At 41.6% G+C, this 14,786-nt stretch overlaps 1 protein-coding gene across 6 annotated transcripts in view; it reads left to right on the top strand.

Moving 5' to 3' along the window:
• Nucleotides 1-14,786, top strand: part of HIPK3 (homeodomain interacting protein kinase 3) — an 89,034-nt gene that overhangs the window by 11,861 nt on the left and 62,387 nt on the right. The window lies entirely within an intron of this gene.

Genomic DNA, 14,786 nt, shown 5'->3' with positions numbered 1-14,786 from the left:
ATGCAATGATTGTACTTTTCCTAAACTACTTTTGGGAGAGATGACTCTCAGACATTGCAAGACCCATTTACACTCTATGGATTTCATTTTTAAATAATGTTAACATTTGTTAACATTTAATGTTAACATTAATATGGTTATTCAAGAAATTTATTTTGTTCAAATTTAAGGGAGCATAGTTCAGAGTAAGAGCACATGCTTTGAATGCTGAAGGTCCCAGTTTTAATCCCTGGTGTCTCGAGTTTCAAAGCTAGGAAAGTGCTCTCTTTGCTTAAATCATTGGAGGGCCAGTAGCAGTTGGAATACTGTAGTACTGTACTGAGTTTGATGTATCAATGGCTTGACCGAGTAAAAGGGAACACCATATGTTAATAGAGAAATATGGTCTGCCCAATATCATGCCTATTAGTTATTATTCTGTATTTACACATTGAAGTTATATTTAAATACATAAAATAATTGGTCTGTAACTGTTTAGCATTTTATACCCATTCATCTTTGCACATGTGCACATACATAAAGGAGGCAACCCTTGAAATAACTTACTGTGATCAGAAAAACAGCAAATTCTTCTAGGGATTGTTAGGAAAATCGAGTATGAGGGTTAATGCAGCCAATCTTTGGAATGCTTTGTACTGTCCTGGGAAAGGAAATGACAGGGGTAGGACAGATAAAGTGAAAGAAGAACTAAAAGTTAGGGAACACCTGCTTTACAACGAAATGTAAAAGAACATGGGCTCTTCAGTTTAGGAAGGAAAAATAATATCATGGGGTGCATGATAGAGAATTAGAAAACAATCCACCATGCAGTAAAATTAATTAGCTTCAGGACAGCACTTAATGAAACTGTGTGTAATTAACTTGTGGAATTTTCTACAGAGGCCACTGATTAGATGGCTTTACAACGGATTAGACAGATTCATTGAAGCTAGGCCTGTTAGCCATGTTAGCTAAATGAAACCTACATGTTCAGATGCAGTGTAAGTATCAGTTGCTAGGGAACAAATAGAGAATGGTGGTTGCTTTCATGATCTGCCAGTGTGGACTTGGGAATATTTGGCTGGAAGCAGGATATCGGACCAAAGGTGGATCCTTACTTTGATTCACCACCGCTTCTTACGTTCTATCCTCCTGTGTTCAAGGAAGGTCTGTGATTCCATTGTATTTAAATAATTTGCCTAATTCTGACAGCAAAGGGTGATGTGATATAGCAGATTTTCATCTTGCCTTTTCCCCAGGTTTGTTGTTTCAGAATACGTCACCCAAAGCAGTGTATGGCTCTCCTTGTTGTGTCTTCTAAACTGATGCAATAAATACAGTAAATACGACTGATGTTAACACACCTTTCTTTATGTGTTTGTGTGCTATATAGTATTGCAATGAGTGTACCAGCAAACATTATCTGCTCTTTTTCCATCGTTGTTGTGTACCTTCAAGTCATTTCTGACTTACAGAAACTCTAAGGCCATAATCATGGGGTTTTCTTGGCAAGGTTTGTTCAGAGGGGTGTTTGCCATTGCCATACTGTGAGGTTGAGTGTGACTAGTCCAGGGTGATCCAGTCGGTTTTCAGGGCCAAACGGATTCAAACCCTGGTCTCCAGAGCCCTAGTCCAACACTCAGAGCCTTGCACTGTGTTAGCTCTCTTTTTCTATAAGCTCTTGTATGTTTATTTATTTGTCAGTGTGTTATAAGCCTTTACTTTATGTGTTGTGGTAGCTGAGTTCTTTTTCTTTTTGACCTCGTTATTACTGGATTCTTTACAGTTGTCTAAATAATTAACAAACTGCAAAGATCCAAGATTTCACTTGTTTGGATAATAATATTTCCTTGGCTGCTTTTGTATTTTGTCCAGCCTACACGTTAACTTAGCCTTGAATTACAGGCAGATGGTTGCCTTATCTCTCTGTCTAGGAAAATACTCTTTTAACTATTTCCAGCTTTGTATTAACCATTTTCCATTTGGAAATGGGCTGTGGAAAGGAGGACAGAATAGTTCTTACCATTGCCAAGAGCAGCAAAAACCTATGGCTGTCTGTTGCTTTATGAAAGATTTGCATAATTTTCAAGGAAAGCTGTGTGCTGGAGTTGTAAAGGGATAGAGAAATACAAATATGAGGATAAGCAAACAGACTGCAACAAGCCTGTTGCCTTAGTGACAGTTTATGGTAACAGGTTGGTCTCTGTGAAGGAAACAAATTTAATTTCAAGTAACCTGTGATTCTTGGTTTTCAAGTAGTGTGTCTAAGAATATAAAATAGACTAGAAAATCTATAGAATTTGGATTTCAATAAATGCATTACTAAGCTGAAGGGAAGAAATGCAACGTTTACAAAACAAAAGTAGACTTTGCTTCCTTGTATTGTTTTTATTCACTTCTGGTAGAGAGAACACCCTGCTGATGTTGATCACCCAGCACATGCATCCCGACAGAGGCCAGCTTTATCTGAGATGTCTTCTCTCTTTTTTAAAATGTCTATCTCAGAAGGTGTCCTCAGAGCCAAGTCAGTATTGGGGGCAGGGAGACTTGAGAAATCACCTGAACCATTTCAAGAAATATTTTTCAAATACGTCCTTCCTATAGTGACTTGACTTCTAGGATCCATAATAGATAGGGATTAATACATTCGGCATCTAGTAAAAGGTGCATACCAGAGTGCCACCTCAGCCAGCAGCATGCAGGTTAGCAAATGGCCAGAACTGCCTGCTGCCATTTATGGTTGCTTTTGCCACTCGTCCATTAATCATTTTTGACATCAGAGTTGGGCAGAAGATATACCATAGATACTCAACTATAAGCCAACCTCATGTTTAAGTCTAGGTCAGCTTTTGGGGCCAAAATTATTAGTATTGGTATGATCCATGGATAAGTCAAGAGTTATCTTGCATCCTTCCGAGGTCGCTAAAATGAGTACCCAGACTGTTGGGGGCAAATTAGCTTACTTGCTAATTAGCTTGCTTGCTGTTCACCGCTGTGATCTTTGGAATAGCGGTATATAAATAAAACAAATTATTATTATTATTATTATTATTAGATTTCAGGAGGCAGCCCGGCTGGGGAGAAGCTGCGGGGCAATCCATCACCCTTCCCAGCTGGGCTTTCCCTGTGGAGGCAGCCCAGCCGGGGAGAGGCTGCAGGGCGATCCATCGCCCTTCCCAGCCTCTCCTCAGCTGGGCTTTCCCCATGGAGGCAGCTCAGTTGGGGAGAGGCTGCGGGGCAATCGATCGCCCTTCCCAGCCTCTCCCTAGCTGGACTTCCCTGTAGAGGCAGCCTGGCTGGGAGGAGGCTTGAGGGGACAAAGGCTCACCCTTCCTCCTACCGTATTGACCTGTGTATAAGTCTACCCTGTTTTTTTTTGGGGGGGGGTCATTTTTTTTGAATTAAAATTTTCAGCTTATATACGAGTATATATGGTTGCTGCATGTGATCGAGAGAGCGGTTGCTTTCCAGCTCCAGGCACTCTTGGATGAAACGGATTTTCTAAACCCATTTCAAACCGACTTCTGGGCGGGATATGGAGTTGAGACTGCCATGGTCGTCTTAGTCGATGATCTCCGTCTGGGCATGGACAGGGGAAGCATGTCCCTGTTAGTGCTTTTGGACATCTCTGCGGCTTTCGATACCACTGACCATGGTATCCTTCTGGAACGCCTGAGGGAGTTAGGTATCGGGGGCACTGCGCTCCAGTGGTTCCGTTCCTACCTCTTGGGCAGATTCCAGATGGTTCAGCTGGGAGACTGTTGCTCCGATAAGAGGGCGCTTACATCTGGTGTCCCTCAAGGAGCTATTCTGTCCCCCATGCTATTCAACATTTACATGAAACCTCTGGGAGAGATCATATGGAGTCACGGGGCGCGGTGTTATCAGTATGCTGATGACACCCAAATATACTTCTCTGTGTCTCCGACTGATGCAGTGACTAGGGATGGCATCTCTCCTCTAAATGCCTGCTTGGAGTTGGTAATGGGCTGGATGAGGGAAAACAAACTCAGCCTGAATCCAGAGAAAACGGAAGTACTGGTGATAGGTTCATCGGGCCCAGGTAGTGGAATTTGTCCACCTGTCCTGAATGGGGTCACACTCCCCCTGAAGGACTCAGTTCGCAGTCTGGGGGTGCTTCTGGACTCGTCGCTCCAATTGACATCTCAACTGGATGCGACGGTCAGAAGCGCTTGTTATCAGCTTCGGCTGATACGCCAGCTGCGACCCTACCTGGATCGAAGGGACCTTGAAACTGTAGTACACGCTCTGGTAACCTCTCGGTTGGATTTCTGTAATGTGCTCTACATGGGGCAACCCTTGTACCAAACCCGGAAGCTGCAGATAGTGCAAAACATGGCAGCGAGATTGGTCGCTGGTGGTTCCAGGTCAGACCATATAACACCTATTTTGAAAGATCTCCATTGGCTGCCTATTTGCTTCCGGGCACAAAACAAGGTGTTGGTTATTACCTATAAAGCCCTAAATGGCTTGGGCCCAGGGTACTTGGAGGACCACCTCTCCCCATATAATCCGCCCCGCACACTTAGGTCTGCAGGGAAAAACTTGCTGGAGGTCCCAACTGCGCGTTATGTGAGGACCTCGCAACGGGCCTTTTCAATCTCGGCCCCGAGAATATGGAATAATCTCCCTGATGAGCTCCGCTCCACCACATCTTTGGACTTGTTTAAGAAGAATCTCCAGACCTTCTTTTCCCAAGCTTTCCCCCCATGAGATGTGACTTTGGTTTTCCCCCTCTATTTGGTAACGACTCTGGCTATGTTTTTCTGGATTTCCCTACTCAGCTACTCGAGTATTAGTTTTATATGCTGTTTTATATCTTGTTTTATCTGTTTTATTGATTATTGTAATTTTATCTGGATTTGTACACCACTTTGATCTGAATTGGAAAAGCAAGATAGAAATAAACTTTTATTATTATTATTATTACTAGTAAATCCCTTGGTCATTTATGCTAGATTGTCAAGGATTTCTGACTCTTAGGTTACTAAATTAGTAATAAACCAATTTTCTTCTTCATGGTCTCTGTGACATACACACACTGAGGTATTCTGGGTGTACAGATCATCTTTGGAACCTTCTGGCTCAGTTTTTAGGCTTAATCGGACTGTTTTGATTACTACTTTGTCTATTCTTTGAAGTGTTTCTTACAGATCTCTCAGCTTCACTCAGATTGGTTACAGACTCTTCTAATGGCATCTTCATCCTTCATTTCAAGAGGTGTGCTGATTGTGGGGCAAAGTTACAGGGCAGGGATGTCCACTCTCATTGCCTGCTTTGTGTGAGGGACACAACATACATACTTACATGTGCCCGTTTTAAGGCATTTATGCTTGAGGCACACAAGAATCGCAAGTCTCGCCTTAAGGTGCTGTTGTATGAACAAGCCTTGAAACTGCCTCAGGTGCCGTTTCTGTTCAGTCCAGAGCAGCTTTTGACTCTGGAGCGCACCATGTATTGAAACACCCTCTTGAATGTGATTCATCTGCTAAGGATGCGAAACAGAGCAAATCCACATCGCTCATAACCATTGATCCTAGGCCTAAAGATGCCACTGGCAATTCTACAACCTCAGTTTTGGTACCATCTCAGCAGAACGTTCCTCCCACACTGGGTCATTTTTGGGAAATTGAGCCTTCTACTTCAAAACCTCTAGTAGAGAAGAGGGACCACAAAAAAAGAGGACAGATGAACATTCTTCCAGTGGGAAGGCATGTTCCTCCATCCAGCCTGTGGTAATCGAGTTTGTACCTCAGATGAGTGCTTCAGTACCAAAGAAACATAGATACAATGTGGGCCATAATCACAAGCGATGGCTGGATCTTAGAGATTGTCGAGAAGGGGTACACCATCAGATTTGAAGAATACCCTCCAGTGGGGGTAATTCACAATACTTCCCCTTCCATTGTTCTGCTTGAAAAGTGTCATATTTGCTGAACAAAGACACCATTGAACCTGTTCCTGCCATGTTGATAAATCATTTTTTTCACCCCTCATACTTCATTGGTGTTTATCACACGGAAGTTTTTGCAGCTCTGATCCGAAGCCACTGCGGGTCCAACGATGCGAATTCACGTGATAACGTGATGTATTACCACATGTGATTGCTTTCAATGGAGGGTCTTTCCGAGGCACATCTACAGTGAATCCAAAGTGACTCCTCATTTTTGTGAATTCAGTAACAAGCGAATTCACAAAAATTGTTACCAAGCTCATTTCAATTTCAATCTGAATTGGTCTAGTGTGGAATGCAATTTTACTTCTGTTCTGGTACACCCAAGTTCCCACATTTCCCATGATGCTGCGCTGCAATTTTGCCCCATTTGCTTCCGGTGCTCCTTCAAGAACGGACGTTTGGATGTAGCTGACAGATGAAGGGAATGAATCAAGAGACGGGGGGAGAGATGGGAGCAACAGAGGGGGCCATTGGAGGCTGGGGGGAGCAACAAACTCCAACTCCCAGAATTCCATAGCCTCGTGCCAAGGACCCCACAACAAACTCCAACTACCAGAATTCCATAGCACTGAGCCAGGACAGTTAAAGTGGAGTCAAACCAGATTATTTCCCCAGTGCGGATGCAACTAAGAGAAAGCAATTGTTACAAAGGGAAGGGGAGTGGATTGGATTCAGGGAGATGGTACTTTAGGGAGCATGGAGAATAGTTATAATAATTATAATCAAAAACAAAAAATATTTTTAAAATAATAACAATAATCTATAATAATAATAATAAGTTATTAGTTTGCTGAGGCACCAGAGCTCTCTGGCAGAGAAGGCTCAATGTGACGACACTACAGTTTCCAGAATTCCATAGCACTGAGCTAGGACAGTTTGTAGGAAGCAGGTGGGGGGATGTAGAGAAATCTGACAGGGAGAATCAGGATACATTCACAGGAAGCAGGTGGGGGGCATGGAGGGAAATCTGACATGGAGGACCCAGGACACATTCTTAGGAAGCAAGGGGGTATGTAGGGAAATCTGACAGAGAGAACCCAGGACACATTCTAGAGTAAATCGAGTAAAAAATAAAATACAAGGGAAGAAGAGATATGAAGCTGTCATTTCATGTAAGGCTAGCATTCACATGAAAGAGGAAAGAGGAGGAGGATGTACCAGGTACTTGCCTTCCATCCCTCCTGGGGCACTTTCTTAGGAAGCAAGGGGGCATGGAGGGAAATCTGACAGAGAGGACCCAGGAGCATGGAGGGAAATCTGAATCCAAAGTCCATAGAAATGCCTGCTGATTAGGATGAAAAAACTGACTCCGAAGTCCATAGAAAGAGTGTTGGATGTTTCAAGGAGGAAAGGAGGACTGTCAAGGAGGGTACTGCTGGCAGGGTTTGGGGAGCTGGCAAGGATGGCACATTCAGATCTTTCAGGGGGAATAAAATAGACGGGAAGAGGAAACGTGAAGCTGTCATTCACGTGAGGCTAGCATTCATGTGAAATTGGAACTAGGAAGTGGCCCCCTTCTTCACCCCGGAAGTGCAAAGGTTCTCAATGCATTCAGACCCCCACTGAGCATGCGCAAGGGTGCCGATTTGAATCGTTGAATCCACATGGTATGTACTGGTGTGGTAATACAATGTGCACTCACTCCGCTTTGACCATGTAATTACCACAATTTTGTTCCTCACGTGTGATAATTCATCACATGAATTGCCTTGTATTCGAAGTGACTCTGCTACGGAAGTGCTTCGGTTTAGAATTCCAGTCTCACGTGTGATAAACGCCATTGTCAACAAAAAGTATGGAGTCCTCTGCCTTGTATTGGATCTCAGGGCATTGAATGCCTATATAATTCACAAACGCTTCAGGATGATGACTTTATCATTTATCTTCTTGTTGCAAGAAGGGGACTAGTTTGCCATTCTCAGTCTCAAAGATACATACTTCTATATTGGTATTTGACTGTTATTACCTCTCTTTCTCAGTGGGAGAAAGACTCTTTCAGTTCCCTGTTCTTCCATTCAGACTCTCCATGGTACCCAGAGTCCGTGTCACCTAGCTTGGAGAATGTATGTTGATCTGTCTCTCCATCCCAGCCTTCTCACATTCCACAAAGGTCAGGTTCTACACCCAAATGTAGAAACCTTATGCCTAATGGTGTGGAGAATCTAACTCTGCTTTACCTGATCTGATACAGCATGTTCTAGGGGGCTGCTGAGAAGCCTTCCACCTAAAAAATCTTACTTGTTTGTACAAGTGCAAACAAGCTTGTAAAATGTGGGCTAGACAAAGGAACTGTTACATGGATCTGTAATTGGTTGACCGGCCGAACCCAAAGGGTGCTCAACAATGGCTCCTTTTCATCCTGGAGAGAAGTGACCAGTGGGGTCCCACAGGGCTCTGTCCTGGGCCCAGTGCTATTCAACATCTTTATCAATGACCTGGATGACAGAATTGGGAGCATACTTATCAAATTTGCAGATGACACCAAATTAGGGGGAATAGCTAATACCCCAGAGGACAGGATCAAGATTCAAAATGACCTGAATAGACTAGAAAGCTGGGCCAAAGCTAACAAAATGAAATTCAACACGGAGAAATGTAAGGTATTGCACTTAGGGCGGAAAAATAAAATGCACAGATATAGGATGGGTGACACCTGGCTGAATGAAACTACGTGTGAAAGGGATCTAGGAGTCCAAGTAGACCACAAGTTGAACATGAGTGAACAGTGTGATGCGGCAGCTAAAAAGGCCAATGCTATTTTAGGCTGCATCAATAGAAGTACAGTATAGTGTCTAGATCAAGAGAAGTAATAGTGCCACTGTATTCTGCTCTGGTCAGGCCCCACCTAGAATATTGTGTCCAGTTCTGGGCGCCACAATTCAGAAAGGACATTGAGAAACTGGAGCGTGTCCAAAGGAGGGCGACAAAAATGGTGAAAGGTCTGGAAACCATGCCCTATGAGGAACGACTTGGGGAGCTGGGGATGTTTAGCCTGGAGAAAAGAAGGTTAAGAGGCGATATGATAGCCCTGTTTAAATATTTGAAAGGATGTCATGTTGAAGAGGGAGCAAGTTTGTTTTCTGCTGCTCCAGAAAACAGGATCCGGAACAATGGATGCAAGCTACAGGAAAAGAGATTCCACCTGAACATTAGGAGAAACTTCCTGACAGTAAGGGCTGTTCGACAGTGGAATGCACTCCCTCGGAGGGTGATAGAGTCTCCTTCCTTGGAGGTCTTTAAACAGAGGCTGGATGGCCATCTGTCAGGGATGCTTTGATTTGGATTTCCTGCATGGCAGGGGGTTGGACTGGATGGCCCTAGTGGTCTCTTCCTTTATTATTATTATTATTTTTTATTTTTAAAGATACAATAGTAATCCATTGTTATGTACAGGGCTTAAAGTTAATTCTAATATTACATAAACTATATACTAAGATCCTAGTCATAATGCATTTTCGTATATAATTACTTCTCCGATTGTTAACAAGTTTTCTATGTACCTTACAATTTTAATCTTTTTTATTACATCCCAAATCACCTTACCCTTTCCCTTCCCTCCCTCCCACCCTTAAACAATTATTATTATTATTTTTTGCTTGACTTGTATCTCGAGCAATATTATAATTGTATTCTTACTACTGGTGGTCGTTACCGACTTTTGGTTAATATTTGGTCTCTTCCAACTCTATGATTCTATGAAATTTGTGACTTTTTTGTCATCCAAGGGACTTTCTTCTTCTCAGGCCAGGACTTGACATATTCTCAAATTCCTACAGGTTTCCCCTCTTACTTTCAAGCTCCTCTGGTGCACAAATTTTTGAAGGGGTACAAGAATTTGCACCCTCCAGTATTGAGACTGACCCCTGCTTGGAGCCTCAAACTCATCTTGTCTGAACTAATCAGGAAACTGTTTGAACTTCGTGTGATATTTGTCTGCTCACTTGGAAGACTGCCTTCATCATGGCAATAACTTTTGCTTGAAGGGCTAGTGAGTTGTGCACATTGTGCATTAATCCACCTTATATGTGGTTTCACAGAGACAAGGTCATTCTTTGTCCTGGTATCTCATTCCTTCCTAAGGAATGTTTCATTTGAACCAGGCCATCATTCTGTATGGAACTGATGCAAAACCCTATCTATGACTTGGAGCATGCTCTACATTTTCAAGATGTTCATAGAGCCCTTGCATTCTATACCAACCAAACATCTGACAAGGAATATGAGACTTTTTTTGTTATTCAACTCGGAAACTTGGTAAACCAGTTTTAATATAACACTTCTCGAAATGGGTGGTCTCCGTAATTCATTTCATATACAAACTGGCAGAGAAAGTTCCACCCACTCCAATTTGAGTACACTCTACCATCGTGCTAGCTGCATCATATGCATTTTTGAGTGGTCTTCCATCCATCCATTGATGTTTGTAGGGCTACTGTGTGGTTGCAGCCGCTAATCTTTATTTCTCACTACAAACTGGATGCCCACTCAAGGACTGATGTGGCCTTTGGAAGGGGAGTGTTCCTTTCCAATTTGAAGTGAATTCTTAAAATTTAATGCATTGTGCTCAAAGTTTCTGCTCAGTGTTGCACTTGGTTTGCCTGGCATGACATTCACACTACCTGTGTGAGTAGCTTGCTAATCTTCTCAGTGTGTGACTCACAGAGACCATGAGGAAAGAGGACAGGTTGCATACCTGTAACTATATAGTACTTCACGTTGTCATCTGTGAACTCACACAAATCTGCTCACCTTCACTTCCTTATGTGTCCTGTGTCTTGGTTCTGGGGATGCTGCTATGTGGCATCCTTGGGAATTGAGGGAGATGAGCGGGAGCAGGGAGAGATAGAGTAAAGAGTGGGTGGAACTACTGGCAAAAAGCTTGTATATCTGTTCTAGAAGATGCTCTGTGCAGGTGCAAAATATCCCAATGTGTGAATTGACAGATGACCAATTGTAGAACTACAGTTACAGGTATGCAACCTGTTCTTCTCTCTCTAAATTATACTGCTGAAATGAAGGAAATGTGAGGTAACTGGGAGTGAATGTGGGGTGCAAAGACTCTGAGCTCCTTCATTTCCAGTACTCTGAACAAAGTATTGAGCATAGAATTCTTTCATTATAAGCATGTATCTTTTGTACTGAGCTCCCAATATTGGGGTTCTGTAAAAAAAAATAAAAAGTAGATCTTGTAAAGCCTAAAATCTGGTTATGTATAATCATACATAACAGTAAAGTATGATGATGTATTATGGGTCCATTGACCTTGGCTTGCCCTGGTTAACTCAGTCATGATATACACAAACTTTCTTTTTGCGCGGGAACCCCTTTCTTCCTGTTTCTTGCCTCTCTTTTTACAAGTAAGTTTGGCAGCTGTAGGGAACCTAACTTCCATGTTCCAAACATAATAGAAATCAAAGTTAACAGAAGCTTCCTGGCTTACATGCAAGGGAAGAGTGAAATCAGAGGCTATTTGGTGGTGCATATCCTGGATTTTAAAGCCAGAGTTTAATCATCCAGGTGTGGACACCAAACCAGTATTTGAACTATGTGTGAAATCTTGTTGTTAAATCTTGTAAATTTATCTTTCCATTCCTCTGTTTCATTCTGCTACTTCATTCTATTTTTTCCTTTCCTGTTAAACATGCCAGAATTACCAGTTTATTATTTTGTTCATGTATTGAGCATATTTACACTGACAGTGTTGTAGAAAAAGAATAATTATAGGCCTTACTGCCTTTTACTTTTATCATAACAATATTACAAAAATGTTTGAATAAATAAAAGCATATACAATAAAATACATGCCTCTATTTTCTGTACTGTTTGAAATAGCTTGAAGGTCATATGAAAGCTCATTCCTTTTGTGGCAGAGCAGCTTTGGCTGCTAGCCTCAGATCTGTCAGCGACCCAGAGATTAGCAGTCCAGCCATATGGTCCAGTTTATTCACATTTACAAGAATTATTGCTTAGGTATCATTCAGAGAAGACTCTGACTTGACTTCCACAGGGGATAGTGTCCGGATTCATAATCTCCAACCAATCACCTGTGATTTTTCACTGTTAAACTACAGTAGTAGGCACTTTTGCAGTTACTCTATTTGAAGTCTTAAAAGTACATATTTAGTGTTGAAGTACATCTTTGTTGGGAACACAAGAACCTATAAATGTGAATGAGGAGAAGTTCCTTAATGGGACTGTGCTCAATCTGCTATGATGAATTCGCTTTTGCAATTAATACTTTCGCTGTACTGATTAAAGACACATTAAAACAAATTTATATTCCCCATGATCTATTTACTGGCAAGGAGGTTAACTGCACAATCCTGTGCATGTCAGAAGAAACCCCCATTTATTTTAGTGGGACTTACTCCTGGTTAGTTGTATATTGGATTAAAGTCTGAGTGATGAACCATCAGCCAGAAAGATCTGCTCTTTAAATCTCTTCTTAGCCTCTAGCTTGGGCAAACCATTGCCTTGTAACCTCATTTCTTGGTCTGTAATATTGGCCTACTTGACACTATTATAAACACACCTCCACACTTTTGCTCATAATGGTGAATGTGCTGCTGCCTAAAATATGATGAGTGGCCAGCCTTGGGATTGCAGAGATGGATGAATTGTCACGGTAGCTGCATGTTGATCTGTGTATTTTTCCAAGTTTGGAAGGAAGACTTTGGCCAGTTAAATTCTGAGTCTTCCCTACATTAGAATTGCAGAAAGCCATCCTTTCTTAGCAGGGTGAGTGGATTTTACTTAGTTGGATTGAAGCATCTGGAGTTATGTAGAGATCAAGCTAACAAACGACCTGATACGCTTCCCAAATCATGAAGACCACAGTTCTAGCCTTCTGGAGTCCCAGTTCTAGGGGAAAGGGAGAGTATAAATAAAATATTTTTTTTCGTTGGCATCATCTTCTTGACATAGCAGGCAAGAGCACCCAAAGGTTCTGAAGTTCTGTAGGGAATTGGTGTATTGGTCTATAAATAAATATATAAATACACCAATAGGGAATTGGTGTATAAATACAGTGCACCTGCACTATACGCAGGTGCACTATACACGGATTTCAGCTTATGCTGAAGCCACATAACAAAAGAATCAATGGTGCGTGCGCCCATGGCATACGTGCTTACCGTGCCGTGAGCACAAGCCCCATTATATTGAATGGGGCTTGAGCATATGCATTTTTTGCCTTACGTGGGGGTGTTGGTAGTCTGGAACGGATCCCCCGCATACGGTAAGGGATCACTGTACAATATTTCTGACAGATTGATTTCCTTTATCTCCCCAGTGTCCTTGAGTTAACCATTGTGTTTTTGTCAGATAATTTGGTAGTGTAACTAGTTCAGAGATCCAAAACAGTGATACTTTTATTGGGCCAACCAAAAATGCACAAGATACATGTTTCAGGCTTTCAAAGCTGCACTGGCTTCTTCATATGGCAAAGCTGTTAAGCATGGAAAACTTCCAACATGTGTTTTGTGCATTTTGATTGCTCTAGTAAAATGTATCAGTGGACTGTGGATGTTATTGTATTTTGTTATATGGCCAACACATCTGCCTCTGGATATTTTTGCTAGTTCAGAGATTTGATCAAAAAAGAGTACATAAGGAACTTTCAAGGCTGTTAGGAAGAGAAGCTTTTCCCACATTCTTAAAAGTTCAGAGCTGTATACATGAGGTTTTCTTGTAGAGTTTGTAGAGAATGTTGTAACAGCATCACATGCTGTTATTACTAGGCCCCATCCTCTTTCTCCTAGCACTCTGACCAGCTGAAGCTGGGCTGGCTGCTATACTCCATATTAACCCCTCTGGGGTGGCCACATGGGACTGCTTCTAAAAAAGTAAAGTACCAAAACAGAGCCCTGTTTTCTTGTTTAGCCCTAGTTGTCTTTGCTAAAGCACCCCTACCTTGAAAGATGTATGATTGTGGGCTCAGAAGTAGAATGCTCTATGCCATCCCTTTCCTTTTGCATACACTATTTTTTAGTAGCATTAACTTAGTAGTATGCACTCATAGGAACCACAAGTGAGTGATATTCGATTAGTTTTGACTAAACTCAAATTTCTTTGTGTGACAACCTAAATTTATCCATTGTAGTTTATAGTACAAATTTACCAAAATAAATAGTTATTTACTGAAATAAATAAATTCATTCAGTATGCCCACATGGATATTGGTAGGCACTTGAGAATCAGGAGTATGTTTCTACTTTCTATTAGTTGTTGTTGTTAATTATTTTGATGTTGTTGTTCCCTGATCTTTAAAAACTAATTTTATCTTTTAGGAATACTTGCAGGGACATGCAGTCCTGTTCTTGTGCCTTTGACTCAGTACTGTTTTGCACAGGACATACCTATTACCATACAGTTAGAAAAGGCAAATACAGATACAGAGAAGAGGATTGTTTGAGATGTCTACTGTGTTAGGATGTAAATTTTAAGTAAACTCAGGAGACCTGTTTAATCTTCAGTTAGAAATTGCTTTTTGGGTAACTTTAATGTTGTACTTCTGAGCTTCTGAGCTGGATTTAAAGTGTGTTCTGTCAGGTTTTTAGCTAGAGAGTAGCAGATCAAATGAGATAACTTCTAAGAGCAAAGATTTATGTTCTGTTTCAAATAGCCAGTCTAACAAGCCTTGTGGAGTTGGATTTATAACATATGGTAGGATGTAAACAGAGTATCACAGAACTGGAAAGGACCTCAAATATCTCCTCCAATCCTTGCCAGTTCAGGTACAACATAGTATTGTTGTTAAATATCTTAATGTCAGCTCGAACTTCGGTGGTGCTATCAGAGGTTTTCTTGGCAAGAGGAAGAGGAAGTTTGC

The sequence above is a fragment of the Sceloporus undulatus genome, chromosome 1 (assembly GCF_019175285.1).
Source record: "Sceloporus undulatus isolate JIND9_A2432 ecotype Alabama chromosome 1, SceUnd_v1.1, whole genome shotgun sequence".
Lineage (NCBI taxonomy): Eukaryota > Metazoa > Chordata > Lepidosauria > Squamata > Phrynosomatidae > Sceloporus > Sceloporus undulatus.
The sequence above is the reverse complement of the archived record's forward strand: the minus strand, read 5'-3'. Positions and strand labels throughout refer to the sequence as shown.